This window comes from Mustela nivalis, assembly GCF_964662115.1.
Source record: "Mustela nivalis genome assembly, chromosome: 1".
NCBI lineage: Eukaryota > Metazoa > Chordata > Mammalia > Carnivora > Mustelidae > Mustela > Mustela nivalis.
In genome coordinates, this window is record NC_139020.1 from 60925263 (window position 1) to 60946850 (window position 21588).

General features: G+C 41.4%; 1 long non-coding RNA gene across 2 annotated transcripts in view; it reads left to right on the forward strand.

The window, feature by feature from the left end:
- LOC309870858 overlaps positions 1 to 21588 on the forward strand; it is a 390860-nt gene that overhangs the window by 206509 nt on the left and 162763 nt on the right. The window contains exon 1 of one of the 2 annotated variants that reach the window (XR_014314859.1): positions 14065 to 14149. The exons of the other annotated variant lie outside the window; for it this stretch is intronic. This is a non-coding gene — a long non-coding RNA (uncharacterized lncRNA). Of the gene's footprint in view, positions 1 to 14064; positions 14150 to 21588 lie in introns of those variants that run through there. 2 annotated transcript variants of the gene reach the window in all.

Here is a 21588-nt window from a genome sequence, read left to right on the forward strand (position 1 = left end):
ACATCGAACAACATGTGGTTCTCTTCACACAGTTCCTTTAGCCCTTCTTTATTTCCCAGCAGGAAGTATGGATCCTTATCAGTATGATAAAGGGCTTAGAGAGGAAAGTTTGTAAAGCACCAAGTTCTCCTTCCTCTATTGCTTTGCCACTTCTATTAGAAAACTGGAGCAGGGGATGCCTGGGTAGCTCAGTCAGTTAAGCATCTGCCTTCAGCTCAGATCATGATCCCAGGGTCATGCAATCAAGTCCTGCATTGGGCTCCTTGCTCAATGGGGAGCCTGCTTCTCCCTCTCCCTCTGCCTGCCACTCTGCCTGCCTGTGCTCTCTCTCTGTGTCAAATTAAACAAAACAAAACAAAACAAACCTGGGACAGAAAAGCAAGGGAAGCAAGGGCAAAAATGAACTATTAGGACTTCATCAAGATCAAAAGTGTTTGCACAGCAAAGGAAACAGTCAAAAAAACTAAAAGACAACTGACAGAATGGGAGAAGATGTTCGCAAATGATGTATCAGATAAAGGGCTAGTATCCAAAATCTATAAAGAACTTACCAAAATCAACACTCAAAGAACAAATAATCCAATCAAGAAATGGGCAGAAGACATGAACAGACATTTCTGCAAAGAAGACAGCCAAATGGCCAAAAAACCACATAAAAAAGTGCTCAACATTACTCACCATCAGGGAAATACAAATCAAAACCACAGTGAGATACCACCTCACACCAGTCAGAATGGCTAAAATTAACAAGTCAGGAAACAACAGATATTGGTTAGGATGCAGAGAAAGGGGAACCCTCTTACACTTTTGGTGGGAATGCAAGCTGGTGCAGCCAGTCTGGAAAACATGCATGGAAGTTCCTCAAAAAGTTGAAAATAGAGCTACCCTACAACCCAGCAATTGCACTACTAGGTAGTTACCCTAAAGATACAAATGTAGTGATTCGAAGGAGGACATGCACCCAGATGTTTATAGCAGCAATATCCACAATAGGCAAACTATGGAAAGAGCCTAGGCATCCACCAACAAATGGATAAAGAAGAGGTGGTATACAATGGAATACTATGCAACCATCAAAACCCGCCAAATCTTGCCATTTGCAATGATGTGGATGAAACTAGAGAGTATTAATGCTATGTGAAATAAGTCAATTAGAGAAAGATCATTATCATATGATCTCTCTGATATGAGAAATTTGAGAGGCAGGGCCAGAGGGTTATGAGAGGTAGGGAGGGAAAAAATGAAACAAGATGGGACCAGGAGGGAGACAAACCGAGACTCCTAATCTCATGAAACAAACTGAGGGTTGCTGGGAGATGGGAGGGAGGGAAAGGGTGGCTGGATGATGGACATTGGGGAAGGTATGTGCTATGATGAGTGCTATGAAATGTATAAACCTGATGATCTACAGACCTGTACCCCTGGGACCAATAATACATTATATGTTAATATAAAAATAATTAATTAGTAAATAAATAAAAATAAATATTTTTTTTTTAAAAGAAAGAAAATTGGCCCAGGATGCCTGGGTGGTTCAGTCATTAAGCAGCTGCCTTTGGCTCAGGTCGTGATCCCTGGATCCTGGGACGGAGTTCTGCATCAGAATTCCTGCTCAGTCAGGAGTCTGCTTCTCCCACTGCCTGCTTCTCCTTCTGCCTCCCTCTCCCCTTGCTTGTGTGTTCTCTCTTTCTTTCAATCTATCTTTCTCACAAATAAATATATCTTTGAGAAAACTGGAGTTCTTTAATTCCACAATTGCCTACATAAATCAATTACTTGGGCTTATCCAGCTCTACTGCTAAGTCCCTCTAGCTTACTTTCTGACTCTGCTCCTCTAATGTTTGTTCGGGACCTAACCCTATGTGTGAATTCTCCTCCCTAATACCTGCAACCCTATTTAGTTGACCTGTTGCATTTAAAAGGCCCCCTTAGGTTCTATCCATCCCTAGACAAGTTCCTTTCCTGTGTCCTTTGATTGTAGATAAATTCCCTTTGTCTTCAAACCTGCCCACAGAGATTCGGCCAATCTTTTGGCATTTTCTTCAGGGATATCATTTGTATCCTAATGCAGCCAGGTGCATCTCATCACCAGAGAAGAGGTCAGTATGTCCTTGCTTCCCTGTGGTTACTTTTAGTCCACTCTCCCATGGTGACGTCTTCATTAAGTTTCTTCCATTTGATCATGCTGCCTACCTTCTTTCTTTCCTTGTTATAGAAATCTCATATTCTGGAAAACTTCCACCTCTGTATTCAATGTGTGAATTACAGTTGTCATTTACTTACTTATTCATGTTTTTTTTGACTCGACATTTCTTGTGATTTAGTCCTCTATAAGATTCAGCCATTGTGGGCACCTGGGTGGCTCAGTGGGTTAAGCCACTGCCTTTGGCTCAGGTCATGATCTCAGGGTCCTGGGATCGAGCATCGGGCGCTCTGCTCAGCAGGGAGCCTGCTTCCTTCTCTCTCTCTCTCTGCCTCTCCATCTACTTGTGATCTCTCTCTGTCAAATGAATAAATAAAATCTTTAAAAAAAAAAAAAAGATTCAGCCATTGTGGTTGAGGCTTTGTACTAAATACCCTGGTGCCTGCCTGTAATTTTTTTCAATTCTTGCTACCTCACTAAAAATGGCCCCACACTCCTGATCTTGAGCTCAAAATCCCTAATGTGATTACAACTTTGCGTCTTTCTTTTCCTTCTGTTTCATTCGCATGGTCTGCAGGCTCTCCACTCCTCTTCCTCCAAGGCTGCTCTAGCTTCTAGCTCCTTTTCCAGCCTATAACACATGGTAGTGTAAGGGTCTATTTAGCCAGAGTGATTCCATCTAGTTAAACAGTGATTTTGTTTATGCAGTAAAACTTAAACTGACCCTGCCCCCCCCCCCCAGGGGAACTTACTTAAAAGCAAGTCTGGGAAGCCAGTCCCAGGTAACAAAGCCCAAATGCAAGGGTGGGTCAGGTCAGGTGGAGATAACGGTCCCAATGCAGGGATGAGTCAGGTCAGGTCAGGTGGAGGATGCTCCAATCAGTGGAGTATACATACTCTCTCCCTAGCTACCAAGGAGTATGGGCTCCGCCCTTTGGGCACCATTTGGGCGCTAATTCTGACCAAGGTGATAGTTCAATTAGCTACTGTGGCGTGAATTGTAATTCAACTGGCCACCCGTGTGGGACCTAGCATGACTGTGCAGCTTTCTCTGTGTGTTACAATCTCATTGGCCACCTGTGTGTGGCCAGTCCCAACCACACGGCTTTTGCTCTATAAAAGTTAGTCTGTAAGGCAGGGAGGGGTCGCCTCTTTGTAAGAGACTGCCCTGGCGGGTCAGTTTGATTCTCGATGCTTGGCAGGAAATATAGCTTTGCTTGACCTTCACTTTGTATCAGTTTCGTTCCTTTGACCATGGACTCAACAGTAAGTTGTTTCGGTTATGCAACTGCTACCATCATAGAATCTCTTGCCTCCTGCACTTTGCAAATGTCAAATTAATTTTTCTTCTGTTTTCTAATGGGTCACTTGCAGTGGATGACTTCCTCTTTAATATGTATTTTATCACCCTCCTCTATTGTTCCTGTTTCTCAGGAGGAAGGGCTTGTCTTCTTGCCTGTGGAAATAGTGAACCTGGTTTTAGGTCTCCTGCCTCACCGTGGTGTCATGGCGTCATAGAGAAGGGATGGCCTTGAGCCCAATCTTCATAGGGGCTAGAATTTCAGGCCTGTTGTGGACCTAGATGTATGTCCTAGGGCAACTTATTTAACCTCCTTGCACCCTAGATTTTTGTCATGAATGGAAAATAATAATAATACCTTTTTCACAGTGTTGATGTGGGAACTAAATAATTAAACATAAATGTGTCCTGCATAGAGTTGGGCCAAAGTAAACATGGGATAAATGTTATTTTATTCCTTTCCTCTAGGGCTGCATTAAGAATTTTTACCCTTTTACTTTTTACAGAAGCTCTCTCCTTCCTTTACCTTTGTGGATACATGTGCTTACACTTACCCTACTTCAGACAAGTTTTCCTCCATCACAGAGTAGTAAATCCTGTGGTTCCATGCCTCCCTGATCTCAAAATCACATCTGGTACTATTGACTATAATTTTTTTCCTTGAAATTGTCATTTCCTTGGGTTTCTATAATTAAGTTGCTATCCTACCTTTAATGACTTCTTATTTCTTCCCTTCTCTGGTTTTTATCCTGCTGTGCCTAACAAAAAAATACTTCCTGAAGATCAGACACTTTGCTCTCTACAGTTTTTACCTCCAATATCCTGGTTCCCTCCCATGGCCACAACTCTCACATCTAAAATGATTTTTTCTACCAAATCTCCCTGAAGATTCAATCCCAGATTTTCACCTGCTTCTCTTCAACTGCATGGTCTGGAAATACCTCAATATTCAAAAATTGAAACTCTTCCTCTTAATATCTTTCCCCCAAAGGGGACATTATTTTCTCAGTTATCTCTTTAAGTAAACTCAGTGCCCTACATGGGGCTTGAGCTCACAACCCTGAGATCAAGATGTCACGTGTTCTACTGAGCCAGCCAGGTGCCCCTTCTCAGTTACCTTTTATATCTTCTCAGTCTTGCCTCACATCTAATCAGTTGCCAAGACCCATCAATTGTACAATCACAAGTTTATGTTTCTCTTCAAAAAAGTATTGTTCTTAGTGCCCTCACTCTACTTCAGACTTGTACCACCTCTCATCTGCACCTTAGAAGTACATTCCTCACCAGTTTCCCATCTTATGTCTCTTTCTTCCCAATCTGTACCAGATCCACCTAGAGACATTTCCCACTTCCAACTCGTTGGAGGCTCCCATTGTCTTTCAGCATCCTAAGCTTTTAATAATGTCCTAGCCCATTATCACTATTTAATCTACTTAACACAAATTTACTCCTAATGACCTTCATGTCCACCAGACTGGAGTATTTGTCCTTCTTGGAACATGCCCGGCCTCTTTCTGCCTTCATTAATATATTTATGGTGCTGCTTTGCTCTGGTTCTCCTTTCACAGTTTGAAATCCTAACCCGCTCTCAAGGCTCATCTGGTCTTTCCTCCTCTGTGAAACCATTTATATTCCTCATCTGCACTTCTCTCAACTTCAAAAAAAATATATTATTTGGGGAACATAATTCTTCCTATTATAGCTATTTGTGTACTTGTCTACTAGACTACGTTGTATGTTGTCTAAGAGCAAAGATAGTGTTTTATTCATTTTTTTCTCCCATTTTGTGCTTATCTCATTATCCTGCTAATAGTATTTATATCACAGATATTTGTTGAATTGACATAAAATGGAAGTATGAGCTGATTTATTATGTGCAAATCAAAACTCTGATTTAGTAAAAAATGACAGAACAGATTATTGATTATGAGCTATTTTTTCCCTATATAAACAATGTGGAGACTCATAAAAAATAGTCTGTGAGGGCGCCTGGGTGGCTCAGTGGGTTAAGCCGCTGCCTTCAGCTCGGGTCATGATCTCAGGGTCCTGGGATCGAGTCCCACATTGGGCTCTCTGCTCAGCAAGGAGCCTGCTTCCTCCTCTCTCTCTCTCTGCCTGCCTCTCTGCCTACTTGTGATCTCTGTCTGTCAAATAAATAAATAAATAATCTTAAAAAAAAAAAATAGTCTGTGAACACAAAAAGGGAAGTAGCTGTCCAAGAGTAGACAATCAGGTACATCCACTAGGGCAAGGGAGACTATTTAGGACTTGGTTTCTAAAAAACAGTCACAAGAGGAAAAAAAAAAAAAATCACTCCATTTGATAAATTGCCTCCATCTTTGTGGAGGGTTCAGTTTAGCTTTTGAAAGACAACAATTTCTTGTTTGGGCACTTGTGGTCATTTTTAGGGTGGATTATAGTCATAAAAATAGTAACCTTTAAAGTCTGTGCTAGTGAAACACACAAAGGTTAAACAATTAAATGGCATTACTCTTTGGCCCTCAAAGAATCTGGTGGTGTGTGTCACATGTTTGGCTCTCAATTCATTTATTTTTCCAATGTCACCACCTGGAGAGGCCCTCCTTTAACCCCTTTACCAAATTAGCTTGTCTCTGTCATGTGACTATCTGCTCCTTTACCTTTCTTTGTTTTTTCTTCAGAGTACTTACATCAACCATCTGTGTCCATTGGAATGTAATCACCCTGGGGGCAGGGACATTGTTAATCTGTTCCTGGCAGTAGCTCCACTCAATTCTAGAAAGACCTGCTACATGGTGAGAACTCGGTTCCCAAATAGTTTTCAGAGAATTAAAATGCCAAAAATAATCGACTCATTCATAACATGTTTGTTACAACTCCCAGTTGTTCGATAGGATATTATTTTATTTGGTACCCCTTAGGTTTTGCTCACAAGGGCAAGACAATTGTAAAAGCTCCTTAATCCTTTCCAGAAATCCTCTTATGTAAATTGACCAAACTACTCTTTCCTTTCTCTTTCCATGATTTACCCTGCTTATTCTTTGAGGGAAGCTGGCTTCAATTTTCCCAGTAAGTGAAAATGGGTTTCTAATTCAGGCTTTCACTCTTTATCCTTCCTTTTAATTCACGGTCATTCCTGTTCCTAGCTGGTCTCTGTTGACCTACTCAGAATCATTACTGGGAACCAGAAGATGGTATGTAATTGAATTGGTATCGCTGCTGTCACCATCAATTTGTGTAGGAAAAAAGGCTGAGGAAACACAAAGGCACAAACTATAATTGAATTTGGTTACTCCAAAGGTAAAACACAGTTGCAATTTTCAGAGAGCATGGCAGGTCAGATGGTGAATGGTAAGGGGCTGAGTGAGATGGATTATCCCTAGAGGATATGAAAACCAAAAAGATGGACTTGGGACAAAAGGGATGGTCAGAAGTCACTAAACCCACAGCCTTCTTGAGGTCACTTCTTTTTCAAGCATCAAGTACAATGAATTGGATTGTGAGGTGAACAGGAGCTCAGGAGAAGTGGGTTCTAGTTCTAGTTTCACCAGTAAAGGTAAAACAATCAGCACGGTTATTTAATTGCCCTGGGGTATCATCTCGCTTATAAAATTGAGACAACAATGTAATTCCTGCCTCTCAAGTCTGCTAAGAGGATGAAATGACATGGTATCTTTGATTGCTTTTGAATAGTGCTTCATGCTGTTTGGAAGCTAAGTCTTATTATTATTACATGATCAATGCCTTATTTCTACAATGACTAATCATTCCAGTTAGCTTTTTATCCCTTACAGAAAGCATACCACAGAGAATTGGCTTGCTCAAATTATATTTATTTAACTTCCAACCTCCCATGAATATGTATTATCATGGCTGGGAATTTAACAGTCTGTAAGCCAGGACATACGAAAGTGATATCTGCCTGCATCCTTACATTTCAGCACTTCCCCTGTCACAGTGAGGAGTGATGTTTGCTTTGATAATATTTTATCAATGTCATCCACTTACTCTGTTGCCTGAGCAATTATTTTTGCGATCTTGTTACAAATACTACCTTTGAGGGGATCATGTGACTAGACTCCCTATTGATCATCAGTCTTCTATCCCTCTTTCTTCCACCCAGAATCTTCCCCCATCACTGTTTTTACTTCTTCACACCTTAGTGCATATAGTCCTAGTCTAGAATTCGTTAATGTTTTAGTCTAATTCTGACCTCCATTAGTTAGTTAACAGATAGACTGCGAACTGCTCAGGTTTTGTCCCCTATTTCATACGTTTCCAAAAGTGTTGGAAAGGTACTAACAGACTAAAGTTTATTTCCTTTTGTTTCACCTCTTGCCCTCCAAAATATTGGCAGCTAGACATATACGTTTTGAAATCCTAATGAAGGTCTGCAAATGGATCATCTATTAAGGACAGGATCACCATACAACCCAGTATGCCTAGGGGGTTCTGGTTTATACTTGGTACCTAGGAATAATTATTAATAGTAATCCCTGTCACTCACAAACATTTCTTATTTGAGATAATATGACCACCCTTTTGGAGATGATATTTTCAAATTACCTTCCACTTGCTAGAACCATGGGTTATCACAATCAGAAGTGTCTTTAGAGTTATCTGCCATTCTTTAACCACAGGGACACTAAGAGGAAAACTTCAATAGTTTGGGTCAACTCAATAAGCTAGTTTTGCTGCAAACTAGCTGTGTGACTTTTGACAAACCAAATTATCTCTCTGACTTTGAGTTTGGGTTCTTTCACAGCATTGTCCTAGTGATAGCATTGGCCTTGAGCCTATGTGGTCGGTCCATCTCTGTGTTTGTGTGTCTCTCTGTCTCTCTCTGTCTTTATTGATATTTTCTGGTTAATACATAGTATTTTAAAATTGAAACATTATGAACCATAGGAAAAGTGCTCCCACTACTTTATTCTCCAGATATAACCAATATTAGATATATTTGACCTACATTCTTAAACTTTTTTTTTCTTGTGCCAAAGATCTAAGGAAAGTTGTCTTACAGAAGAGTTATAGAAATATTTCTAAAGACAACAGGAGTCATATCAAGTGTCTTGAGGCTGATGACTCTTTAAACTGATTTTTCTAGAAATCATTTCTATGTAGGTCTCATGAAATAGTAGGGGGGTAAGGGCAGCTTTTTATCTCCTCTTTATGCCTCTTTGGCTTTGCTTCAGGACCTGTCATTTGATTGTGCAAAAGCCCACGATGATGAAGTGTAGTGTGCTCTATTTTGGCTGATTCAACATGGTATGAATTATCTGCTGGTTGTATTGTAACTCCTGGACTGGAACACTAATGGTCCTCTTTGGCTTCTTTGGCTGTATTTAGTTGCAGTGATTTGCCTGAATTGATCAGTGGTGACAGGGGCAGATGTCCTGAGAGCCCTCATTCCCCAGGATGAACTGTCCTGGTGGACAGATTCTCTACTGCGCATAGAGCGTGGTTTGGTTTCAAAAAGCACATGTCTAAAATTAAATTCTGGGCTTTGGGTTCTAAAGAAATGAATGCCCTCAAACTAATGAACAAATCTGGACCCTACACTTACCTACGTAGCTTTTGCCATTTATTAATGTGACAGTAGGGAAAGAGATATGGTGGAAAAACGAATATAATAATGCTGTCATACTTGTTGCAGTAACTGCAAGAAACTCATAGGGCCACAAAAGCATTTTGAATGTAAAGGGTTACTCAAATGTTAAGCATAATTAAGTTTATTATACTTGATTTGTGGTCTTTTGGTGGATATTCCGGATACTTCTGGTATCCTATTTTGCCTAAACAAAGTGAGTTTATTACAGTTTGTGCCATTTTGTCTCCATTGGGTGGATACATGGAAGGTATACCTCACAGCTCTAGGATATCCCAGGGGGAAGAATTTTAATACTGGTCCCTCCAGTTTTATGATCAGACAAGCATTTGGTCTGGTGTAGAAAATGTTTCAGCTCTTGCATTTAATAATCAGGTAGTAAAGTTATGCCACTTAATTCTTTATCAAATGGCAATTTGGATAAATACCCGTAAATTGTTTCTCAAATTAAATTAATGCAAAAGAAGGCTTCTTGCCACTCAACTACTTTCTTCTCATCTTGCAGTTTCTTAATTCCACATTTTCTACTGCTGAGGGCTCCCCCGCTCCTGGGGTGCCTGACCTCTAGTCTTTTGGAAGCCTACCTGTATTCTGAGCTTTACTGTCAGGGACCTGATGCCATTTTTTTGCTGGCACTATCTTTTGAGCTCCTCAAAAGTACATTATTAATGCTAGCAATAAAAAATACTTTCATGCAAAGCACATTTCTGGAACCTGGTAACAGTACAAAATCAAACCCAAAAGACAACAGACTGATAATATTTCTGTGATTATCCAGTTCCACCTGGCTTGGCTTTGATAATCCCCAGTGATAACAACAGTAGAAGCTGGAGGTGTTTGAGACAATCTCAGCGCATAGGATTACCCCGGCTAGTCTCAGTCCAGCTCCTTCTGCTAATCAAACCAGTGATGCAATCTTAGACCATTTTCCAGGAGCCACTTCTCTCTCCAGAGAGACAGAATACATTTGGTGCTTCTTACCCTGCCCTAGGTCCATGACTCCCTACCTTCTGAACAGTCACTGCTGCTAAGGAGCCCAGTGACCCTGTGGCATTCAGCCTCAACCCTGTAGTCTATTCCATCTTTGTTTTTGTTTTTGTTTTTCTTCTCTTTGCTGAATTGAATTGCAAATCCAGGCATGCCTCAGTGAAAGCACTTATATTTCTGATTTGCTTCCTGACTCCCCTCCTCCTCAGGGACAGCAAAAACCCTGAGGAAATGTAGTCAGCCTCAGTTAAGTCAAACCTCTGATCAGATTAGCTCCCTGTTTAATAAGACCAAGGTAGGCATTCCAGCTGCGCTCCATTCCATCTCACACAAGCAGAAGGATCAATGGCAGAAGACCCTAGTCTATGAATGTAACTTTGGGCCCTGTTTCTCTTGTTTTATCATGAGGTTTAGACCATAAGATATATTGTGGGTTTCACTGGGGAGATTTAAAACATAAGAAGAAAGAACTGGAAATCTTTATCTAGGGAATGTGACAAAAATGTGGACTATTAAAATGTAGGTCCTATTTACTCTTTTTAAACATTTAACCCTAACAGAATATGATTCTTTTGATAGCATTAAGTCATAGTCTTTCCACGTCTTCAGCCCTCTGGCTTCCTTTCCTAATATGTAAAACATATTGGGATAACACAAGATAATTCTCAAAGTCCCTCTCTGTTTCAACACTCATAAAATCCTCGGACCCTAAATGGCTTTTATGGGCAAGATATTTTGAGGAAAGAATGAGGAGACCATAAATAACATTATTCATTCATTTAACTACCCATACATTTGGCCAACATCTCATTCAGTACTCAGGTGAGGAAGCATGGTGTTTGACTCTAAAGAACTCCGTTTAGTGGGGGAGATAGGGCCATAAGGAATCATCATAATCCAGTGTGGTCAGTACATTATCAAGACCGTACAGGGTATTCTGGGTATACAGAAGAGAGACTGTAATATCTATTACAGAAAGAAAAGTTGCCATGCCCTATTTACAAGCTCAGAAGAACCATAGGTGTCCCCACTTTTCTTAGCTCTCTCTTGGAGCTCTCATTGTTCGTTCTCCAGGCCTGCTCTGTGTCTTAACCCAGAGCCTACGTTATAATCATTTTGCCTTACAGAAGGATAATAAATCACATAAATGATTTTAGACACCTTAAAATTTATGTTTACCCATAGCGGGCCCTATGAGATCTCAGAACAGAGCCTGCTGAATCTGTCCTGGGTTACCTCCCAACCCAAATACATCAACAATGGCGGCTGGCCCAACCAAACTGATGTACCTGGTTATCTATCTTACAAAAGAACAAGAAACCAGTAATATTTTAACATGTTACTATATCTGTTTTTTAAAACATACCAAAAACTATGACAGGTGGATTTGTTCCTAAATGCTTTGTTCTTCAATTTTGTAAGTTAATGTCGAGTGCTACATTCATCCTCAGGTGTAATGCTAAGCCTTTTCTCTTTTGAGGGCAGTGTCCTTGTGCAGTAGAAAAAAAATACCATATCATTAGGAGGGAGAGCTGGGGTTTAGTTTTGTCTCTGTCATTAACTAGCAAGGTGACCTAAGTCAGAGTATGTAAACTCAATCTTTTCTATGAAATGAAGTGGTTGGGTGAAATCATCCCCAAGTTTTCTTTCAGCTTTGAAAGAATAGTCTCCATTTCACTATGAGTCTCTGATAATCTCTGATCCCGAGGCTGTTCACTGAATGTGCGTAGTCAGTAACACAGGCTCAAAGCGTAAGAAATGAGCATGGGTTCTCTGTGAAGCAGGCTCTGAGGTGGAGATTATCAAGCAGGTGGTTATTAGGGAATGCTCTTGGGATGAATCCCTAGAGAAGGGACAGAAGGGAAGCAGTACTGAGCAGTGGGACAAGTAGAGCTTTGATGCCGCCTCAGTGGAAAACACAGATGGGATAATTCTTCAGAGCCGTCTTGAGTTGGAGAAGAGAGTTGGGCCTTTGATACCCTTGTGTTGAGGAGTTGTTGGTGCAGCCTGTGGGGAAGCAACTCTCTTGAGCCTAAATAATCTCCCAAAACAAGCAATAATTGAGCGCTTTCTGCCAGCAGCACTCCTGGTAGCTAGAAGAGTGAGTCCTTCGCTCCTAAAGGGGATGGTACATCACAGCATCCACCCAGGGTATCTGTGTGCTTCCACTCTCGTGAGCATCTGTGGAATATATGCAAAAACACCTAACACAGTAACTAGGCTCAACAGATGTTCATTCATCCATCCATTCTTTTATTCTTTTTTTCCCAGAGGTTACAGGAGAGAATCAGCTGGTGATTTCTCCTTTCATTAGCAAGAAAGGATTCCTATTTAAGGAAGAAGATTGGATCTATTAATTTTCTTCCAATCTGAAGCTGCCTCTGTTCTATGATTCTACACTAATTAGCAATAACAAATAGTAATTATTGCTCCATGGTTTACAGTGTTTTGAAATATGCTGTTTCATGGGATCCTCACAACTAACTTGTGTGACAAACTAAGCCAGTATTAAGGGTCTCACTGTAGAGATGAAGAAACTGAGGATAGATCTGGTAATTTGTCCAAAACCAGGATGAGATGAAAGGAGACTTTGAATCCAGGTCTGCTGATTTCTGGTCTGGGGTTGTTTCCACAATGCCGGGGTCAGCAGGCACTCACAGGCTCTGAAGCAGCTGATAGGACCTGGCTTGGGGGCAGCCCGCCTTGCTGGCAAGTCTTTTCAGCTAAAACAGACCTATTAGGCAGCACCGGCTTCTAGAGTCAGTGAGTGTAGATTCTATGGGCCCCTTCCTGGTGCTTTGGTTCCCCACACGCCAGCCCCCTATAGCTCATGGAGCCTGTGCAAAATCCTATGTATATACTGTTGGTAGACCCCTGAACTTGGTAATTTTATACACAGAGCAGCAGAGATTGTTCGCTATGACCTAGTGTGGGTTTATGGTGAAGAAATGATGATGTGACACCACCCCATAGACCAGTGCTTCTCAAACCTCAACTTGTGTTCTGATCACTTGGAGATCTTGTTAAAGTGTAGATTGTTTGAATCGGTCTGGGCTGGGGCCTGGGGTTCTTCATCTTAAGTGTGTGCCCAGGTTTTCCTCTCTCCCGGTGACAGAAACCCACAGTCTTTTATAGAAAGCTCGAGATTGGTCTCTGCTTTAAAGGCTGATCAGAGCCAGTGATTTGAAAGAAACAGGTCATAATTTTACTTATCTCTTTCACCTCTTTCTAGCCTCCATTCTTTCTAAGAAAGGAGGGAAGGAAGGAGGGTGGCAGAGAAGGGCAGGAGGAAGGAAGAAGAGAAAATCAAATTGACAATGTAAACACGTGGTCAGGATCAATTCAGCCAGAAATGCATCTGATGCTGGTAGCAGGTGCCATGACACTGAATTGGAGACTCCTCTTCTTTAGCAGAGTCAACATTATCCATTTTGTGAAAGAGAAATGGAAACCATATGGATGAAATCTGCAGACACTAAAGGGAAAGATGCTGCGGACAGCCCCTTGGGAGTAAAGGGAGCCCTTGGGGTTAGAAGCCCAGAGGAAAGCCCTGTGATTTGGTTAAACCAGCCCCATTTAATGGGCTGTGGCTGGGTGTTTAAGCAACAGAATGGCCCTCCCTGCAGTCCCTAGGGTGTCGATTTACTCTTTGATGGTGTCTGTCCTGTAGAATCTGCCTTCATTTCCTGGCTTTGCAGGCTGCTGGAGGGGGTGGGTGGAAGCAAATGCTTTTGAAGTGATTTCCTTGCTAAAACATTCAAATCGCTTTTTCCTAAGGGGATGAAATATTTTCTGAATTTTCACTGTACAGTTTCTCCAAGCAATAGAAGGAGGGGGCAGGGGATGCAAGCTGGAAACAGCCTTAGTCAGGAATGTTCTCAGGGGTAATACCAGACAGGGTTGGGGGGAAGGGAAATTTTTCCTATAAGGCAAGAGCTCTAAAAGCAAGAAGAAGAAATATGAAAATCAGGGCCTGCTCACCACGGAAACACTGCCAGTGCAGTGGTGGACTAGGCATGTGAACGGAATATTTAAAACAGGCTTGGTCAGGGCCCTGAGAGCTATTCTGCGAAGAGCAGCGCCTCTCCAGTCCCCTCCTGTCTTCCTGACTCTCCATCCCTGTCCCAGAGCGGTAGTATTGGGTGGGGTTGAACTGATGCCAACAGCCATTGTCTGTCTGTGTTGGGGGTGGGCAGGGTCCGGGCTGCGAGCCTCTGTGTGCGCATGCATGGTGGGGGAGGGGCGATGGCTGAGGCTTTCCAGGAGCCTGTGTCTCTGGAGATTTGGGGGAGAGCTGAGTTTAGGCCCTGGCGCCAGCCTTCCAGAGGGAAATCAGAAGCATGGTGCATAATTAAGCATCGCCCCCCCTAGGGCAAATGGGGAGAGTTTGCTCTCCCTGAACATCAGTCGGCCTGCAGAGATGAAAACCAGGAGCAAACAGCAGGATTCCCTGCATCCTGGCTCAGGATTCCTGAGGCCCTTGGTGTAAAAAGAAGGTGGTACCCTGAGCTGCTGTCACAGGTGCCACTAGCTGTCAATCTGAGCATCCTGGTCTCTTTAACATGGCATTTTTTTTTAGCCCACTTGTTTGAATGATTTATCACAAAGAAATCATTCTATCCTTAAATATTGAAAACTGTGGCATAGAGAGACGCAGGGAGACAGAACAGGGATGTAGAACTTAAAGGAAATCTCCATGGAACTGGAAATAACTTAAAATTTAAAATAGCCAATTTTGCCAGAGCACTTGCCGTGTTTTAGTTGATTTGCATGTGTTCTTCTGTGGAGTTCTATAGCAGGCCCGAGGCAGGCACGGTGATTATCATTTCACAGATGAGGAAACTACTACTCAGAGAGGCTGTGACCTCACCAAAGTCACACAATTAATAAGTGGCAGATTTGGGACTCAGTAAGAGATATTCCACATTGTGACAGCGCTCCAAATATGAGTCGTTCCATATCTTCTCCGTATGGCAACTCTACCAGCCTTAGGGATCTAGTTTGTTATTGTCTGCAGGAAATAGACTGACTCCACCCACTTTGTAATCCTGGGCCATTTCCTTGTTTGTTATCATCTCATTAGATTTATTAAAAAGACCAAAATCTCCCCTGTATGGGGTGGTTGCCTTCCCTGTCTTTCTACCCACTCTGATTTCCAGGAAACGACAGGGTGTCTGCATGCACCAGTGTTATAAAGGTGAAACCAGACTCTGGCTTTCACCTGTTCTAGTAGAAAGCAAGTGAGAGGCAATAGGGTAAATGCCAGCATGGGCTTTGCAGTCAGACCTACTTGAATATTCCAGCCTGATTAAGCTTTCTAGGCCTCAGTTTTCTCATCTGTAAAACAGGAATAATAATACTTATCTCAGAGAGTATCCACGAGGATTAGAGAATGCATACGAAGTAGTCAGTAGAATGCAGTCTCAGAATGTTCGAGACTGCTATTTTTAAGTTCATAGACTTTGTAGTGGGACTCATGAAGCAAAGGTTTGACTTTGAGAGACTTTCAAGAATTCAGAGGTGATTGAAACTGCTGTTTGAATGAAAAACCTATATTTGCAACTCTGTGATTCTAAGTGTTTAGGAAATACCACAGAGCCAAGCCTTTGTTTAATGCATCAAGGCCTTCAATGGAAAAGATGCTCCGTATATTCCAGTTCAGTGGAGTAGGATGGGGAAAGTAGATGGGTAGTTGGTTGGATGCAAGTTATGGCAGGTAGGGGGATATGGTGCTGTGCCCTTTGACAACCACAACCCAATGTCTTTGGTATCCTCCTTTTTAGCTTTGCCTTAGGGACATACGTTAATATTCTTCTTTCTCATACCTTTTCCAGTACAATGACAGCAGAGATAGATACTCTCACGATTATTGTCTTAGATATAATAAACTCTGCCTTTCTAGGGGTGTGAGAATCTTTGTTCTTAATAAAACCAAAAAGCAGTTGCCTAAATAGAACTTCCAGCTTTTCTGAGCTTTGGAGATTCCTTGAAGACTAATCATTTCTGAATTCACTGCCCTGCTCTTCTTGGCTTACATCTTTTTCTTCTTGAGAATTTACCAAGTCTACCTTCCTTACAGGTCTCATCCTATTTCTCTGCATAGACCAAGCTGTGCTTTCCTGGGTTCCCTGGCCACGGCCATGGTCACAAAGAGCTGTACCTTTAGCTCTGCAGGCCTGATCCTCAGCTTTAATGGAATTCTGTCTTTCAACGACTTCTCAATCTTTTATAAATTGTCCTATAAGATCCTCGTTTCTAAACTGGAGAAAGCAGAGAAACTCTATGTTCAGAACCTATAGGGATTTGAGATCAAGGGAGCTCTTTAGATCTGTTTACCTTGGAATTGATGACCAGTAAAACATTTAGTTTAGATCATGATTGACTTGACGAGAAGAGCTGCCTATACCAAATGGAGGAGAGAAGCTTCAGTGAAGTGTGATATAAAAGTCATTGAGATCCCTATTAACCTTCAAGTTACTTTACTTTTATGGCATTGAAAGTGCTTTGTGATTATTGTTTATTTCCTCAAGTCCTGCATTAGAGATGCTCAATCAGATCAAACCAGATAGACCCAGAATCATTTTCTAGCTTTGTCCATTACTGGATCTGTGACCTCAGGCAAATTGTTTCAGTTTCCTCATTCTATAAAATGGCAAATATACTCCCTGTGTGATTGTGGTACAGAATAGAAATAATGGATGTAAAGTGGTTCTTGGTGCCTGATGTGTATTAGATGCACAATAAATGAGAGCTATTTATTATTTTAGTATTTATAGGCTGTTCCTCTGTTAAGCCACTCACTAAAATATGAATATGCCTCCTAGAAGGAGTAATACATTCCATTTATCAGTGTAACTAGCTTTCACCCTGGAAAACAAATAGGTTTTAAGGCACGAGAGAAGAGAAGGGTATTGAGGGCCATGGTCAAGGGAAATGGACAGCTATGGCAGGAAGGTAGTATCTAGATAGATACCGTGATGAGATTCTTGGGTAGCCAGGAAATAGCACAAGAGCCCTGGAAGCTTGGGAAGGGGTGGTGACCAAACTGGGAGTCACCCACAGATTATACTATAAACAGTCCCCTATCACTAACAATGGACTCATTGTACCCATGGTGATGGTGGTGGGAAGCGAGGTGGATCAGGCCACAGAATTCCTGGCTATAGGAAAGGTTCTTCATCACAGCTGTGACTCATGAAATCTTCCAAAAAACCCCATTATTGTCTGCTTTCTCCAGCTGCTGCAGAAGGGAGCTTGGTCAGAAACAAATTGGACATTTCTTAAAATGCTGTATGAAGACGAAAACTACACAGCACATGTATTCTTTTAGCTGGTCATTTGACCAATTGCTTGCTCATGGGAGACTGACTTTTGGAAAATTGAGCTAAAGACAGAATCTAAAGGACTCTCCTATTTCATCTCTATCAACTCTGCTTTTATCTATTTTATTTATAGAGTGGTTAAATTCTGTGAAATAATAGAAAATATATGTATTGGTCTTGATCTCCAGTTTCTAGCACAAAGCTAAAACCCTTATGATTTCCTAAGTGTTAAGAAGAGTAGGAATATTTTCCTGATATTTGGTCTTTGACTCCAGCTCCTGTTACAGAGCTTCTAAATCCCTTGGAAATTACAAATTGTCTTCTGCTCTAATGAGGTGACTCTTGGTGGGCTTCTAGATAGCTTTAGGATGGGAGCTGGTCTCCAGAATGATCAAGCCATGATTTGAAGGTTGGGACTTTCAGGTCTATTCCTCATCTACTGGGAAGAAGAGGGGCCTGGAGATTGAGGTAAAGATCCTTTCTGCCTACACAATGAAGCCTCCATAAAAATTCCCAAAGTCGCCAGGTTTGGAGAGCTTCTGGGTTGATGAGCAAGTCTACAGGCCTTTCTAGGTGGCACACTTCAATGGCACAGGGACAGAAGCTCCTGAGCTCAGGACCTTTCTAGACCTCACCCTATCAATCTCTTCATCTGGCTATTTACTCATATTTTTTAGTATAGCCTTGATAATAAACCAGTGACTGTAGATAAGTGTTTCTCTGAGTTCTATAAGCCATTCTAGTGAACTATCAAACCCAAGGAGGGGTTATGGGAGTCCCTATTTAGAGCCAGTTGGTCAAAAGTAAGGGTGACAGCCTACAACTTGCAATTATTGTCTGAAGTTGGGGCAGTCTTGTGAGTTTGAGCCCTTCAACTGTGGGATACCTCCTGACCCCAGGTAGACAGTGTCAGAATTGAATTGAATTATAGGATACCTAACGGTGTCAGAAAATTATTTGATACATAGAAGGCCCACACCTCTGGTGGCAGAAGTATTGTATGATAATTGTGTGAGTGTAAAGGAGAAAACAGGAGTGTTTTTAATAGATTCCCTTTTCCCTGTACCTGGGACACTATATTAGGGAAGGCTTTGTGTGGTGCTTCAAATTTGGATTTTTTTTTTCCTATACCCAACGCAGGGCTTGAACTCGCAACCCCAATATCAAGAATTGCATGCTCTACCAACTCCAGCCAGGCATCCCTGTGTGGTGCTTCAAAATTGAAGACTATGATTTCTTTTTACTGTAGTGAGGTACAAAAAAGATGTTTCACCAGAAGGGTCAACCACCACTGATATATGATACGGTTTTATGAGCTCTATTCAGAGTTCAGGCTGCTGGAAGCCCTTCATCCCCTGCCCCCTCACTTTTCCAAAACCCTGAATTTTCCATCTGGTAGCCTATCAGAAATTCTCTGGAATTGGCCTAGAATAAAGATGTGGATGTCTTTCTAGTTATATGGAGCATTCATCATGGAGGGTGGGAGTAGTAAAACCTTGCTGCCTTCCTAAGTTAAAGCAAAAATATCTGGAGGATTGAGAGTTTGCTGGGCCTAGTGAGCAACTTCCTAGTGAATTATCTGTGCTCTCACTCTAGTTTCTTCCTGAGTTGGATCCACAAACAGATTTATTTGCTTCTTATGCATTTTTTTAACTGAGTGATAAATTTAAAGAGCATTTTAAAGAACACCTGCCATGTTTTATCAAGGGGCTTTGATGCCTCTTAGGAACAAACTCAATCCCAGAAAAACCTCACAAGCAAAGGAACAGCCAAGGGAATACAACAGCCATCTGGAATGCCTGACCAAAGCAGGAGATATGCCCAGTTGTAGTACAGTAAGTGTGAAGTCTTTTTTTTTTTTTTTAACTTGGCCTAGAATGTTGATTTAATTACATTTAAAATAAGAGAAAGAAAAAGAGTTCAGGATGCAATGTTCTCCACTTGTAATTGAGGGAAACAATCCATTTTAAGGAAACATCTGACCAAGGCCATTCAGAGAATTAACCTGATTGACCAGAGGGATACAAACAGAATTACCTAGAATATAACTTGAAGCATTAGGATTCTACAAATAATTATATTATCATTTATAGCAGTTCTTGGCATTGTTATACTTAATCCTCATCACAAACATGCCAAATGGGCATTGAAGTTCCTATTAGTTAGATGAAAAGAAAGATAAAATATATCAAGTATTGACCTAAGTTTATAAAACCAACGAATGGAAGAACTTGGATTTGAACTTAAAGCTTTTTCTCCTCTCACAATGTCACACTGACTTCTTACTTGCTTATTCTTTATTTCACACAAAGTAATTGCTGTTTTGTTATTAACCATGTATTCTAATTATTCGTTCGACGTTCATTTAACCAACATTTGTTGGAAACCTCCTATTTTCCAGGGATTATAGGAGATACAACAATTCATAAGGCAAAGCCCCTCATTTCAGAGTTTACAGTCTGATAGGGAAATAATTGCAACACAAGGCAGAATGTAAAATATGCCAAGAGAGAAGTATGGGTTTCTGCTTCTCTATTCCTCCTTCCCACAGATAATCAATAATTAATCCCACTTTGTATTTTGCTCATACCTGCCTTCCAAGCACACCAAATGCTTTGCATATATTATCTTGTCAACACTCCCAGTAGTAGAACAGCTTCATAGTTCAATTCTGTACACCTATCACTTTGTAAAACTGTGTGCAGACAGCCTCACCCTTTCTCATGTCAGAGCAGTGACACGGCGAATCGTGATAGCACCAGTGATCCCAAGGATGCGGCACCAGCACCAGGGGTCACACACCTCAGTGTTACTTAGATGTACATGGGCACACAGTCCAATTTTCTTTTTATAGATTATGGACTGATAATCCAGTCAGTAGGGCACTAGTGGGGGAGAAAATGAAAAGAATGAAGAAATTTTATTCCTTTTGGACAGTTGCAGAAAGCAAACCCCAAAGGCAAGTTAAGGGGCACCAGGAGCATCTGAATGCTGAGTTCTAATGAAGGCAACCACATATGGTACCGTGTGCTTTGCTTTCATTATCTCACTTAGCCTCTGCATCTCGCAGTCCAAAAGGGTTGTACTTACCTGTGGGCAAGCACTCGTGTTATCTCCATTTCTTTATGGGTGAAGGAACTGGAACTCAGGTCGGTTCAGTGACTTGAGTTGACTTAGGCCACATAGCCTAAAATGAACAGAAGTTCAGTCACAAATTCGTTTCTTGAAAGCTCTGGTTCTAACAGCTATGTTCTCCCCCTTCTCAGCTTTGGTCGAATCAAGGAAAGCTGTAAATATGGAGGTTGGATGCCTGGGAAGGCTGGGGCAAGAACAGGAAGACAGGAATTGGGAAACACTCGGGTTTAAGGTGATGTCATGTATAGTCTAACAGTAAGAATGGCTGAAATGATGGAAACCTTTCTCAAGCTATCTTAAACCATAGGGGAACTTTTTGGCTCAGGGAATCAAACTATGGCACTAGTGGGAGAAGGGTCCTGTGGTCTTCATCTAGAGAAGGGAAGGCCTCAGCTCTCTATCTCTGTCTCCCCATACTTGAGGTCTGATCCTCTCTTTTCATTAATACCAGCTTTCTCCATGAGGCTGCAACCATGTCTAGAAGCTGACTCAGGAGTTTATCTTTACAGCTCCATGACTTGCGAGGAAAAAGAGCTGTTCCCATTAATTTGATTTAGGAAAATTTATGACTGGTTTTGCCTACACTATTTACCTCCCTATTAGAATTTTACCCCAACTGACCAGAGGGCAGGAATGGGAGAACTGCTTCCTTTCCTAGGAGAGGAAAAAGAGATGTTTGACTCACAATAACATATACCTCCTACAAGCAGAAATCAGATCAGACATCAGAATAACAGACATCAGAAACTAACCACGGATGGAAATTACACCTTAAAATCAGGTTTTTTTTTTCCTTCCTAATAAAGCTTCCTCCTTCCAGAAGATGATCCATGCCAACCCAGGATCTATAACATCATAGACTCACAGAATCCTCCTATCTCCTCTCTCTCCCCATTGCATAATATGATCTATCCACATTATTCTTCCTTTGGCCACTTTTTGTATGTACCAAGCTGTTTTCTTGTTAGAGTATACTAGCTGTTCCTCTGCAATGATTTCCCCCAGATGTTCAGGTCTCAGCTCAAATGCCACCTCCTGATACAGGACATCTCAAACTACCTTTTTATTATAAGGCAACCCCTGGCGAGTTTTATCTTGTCATAAACATTACTGA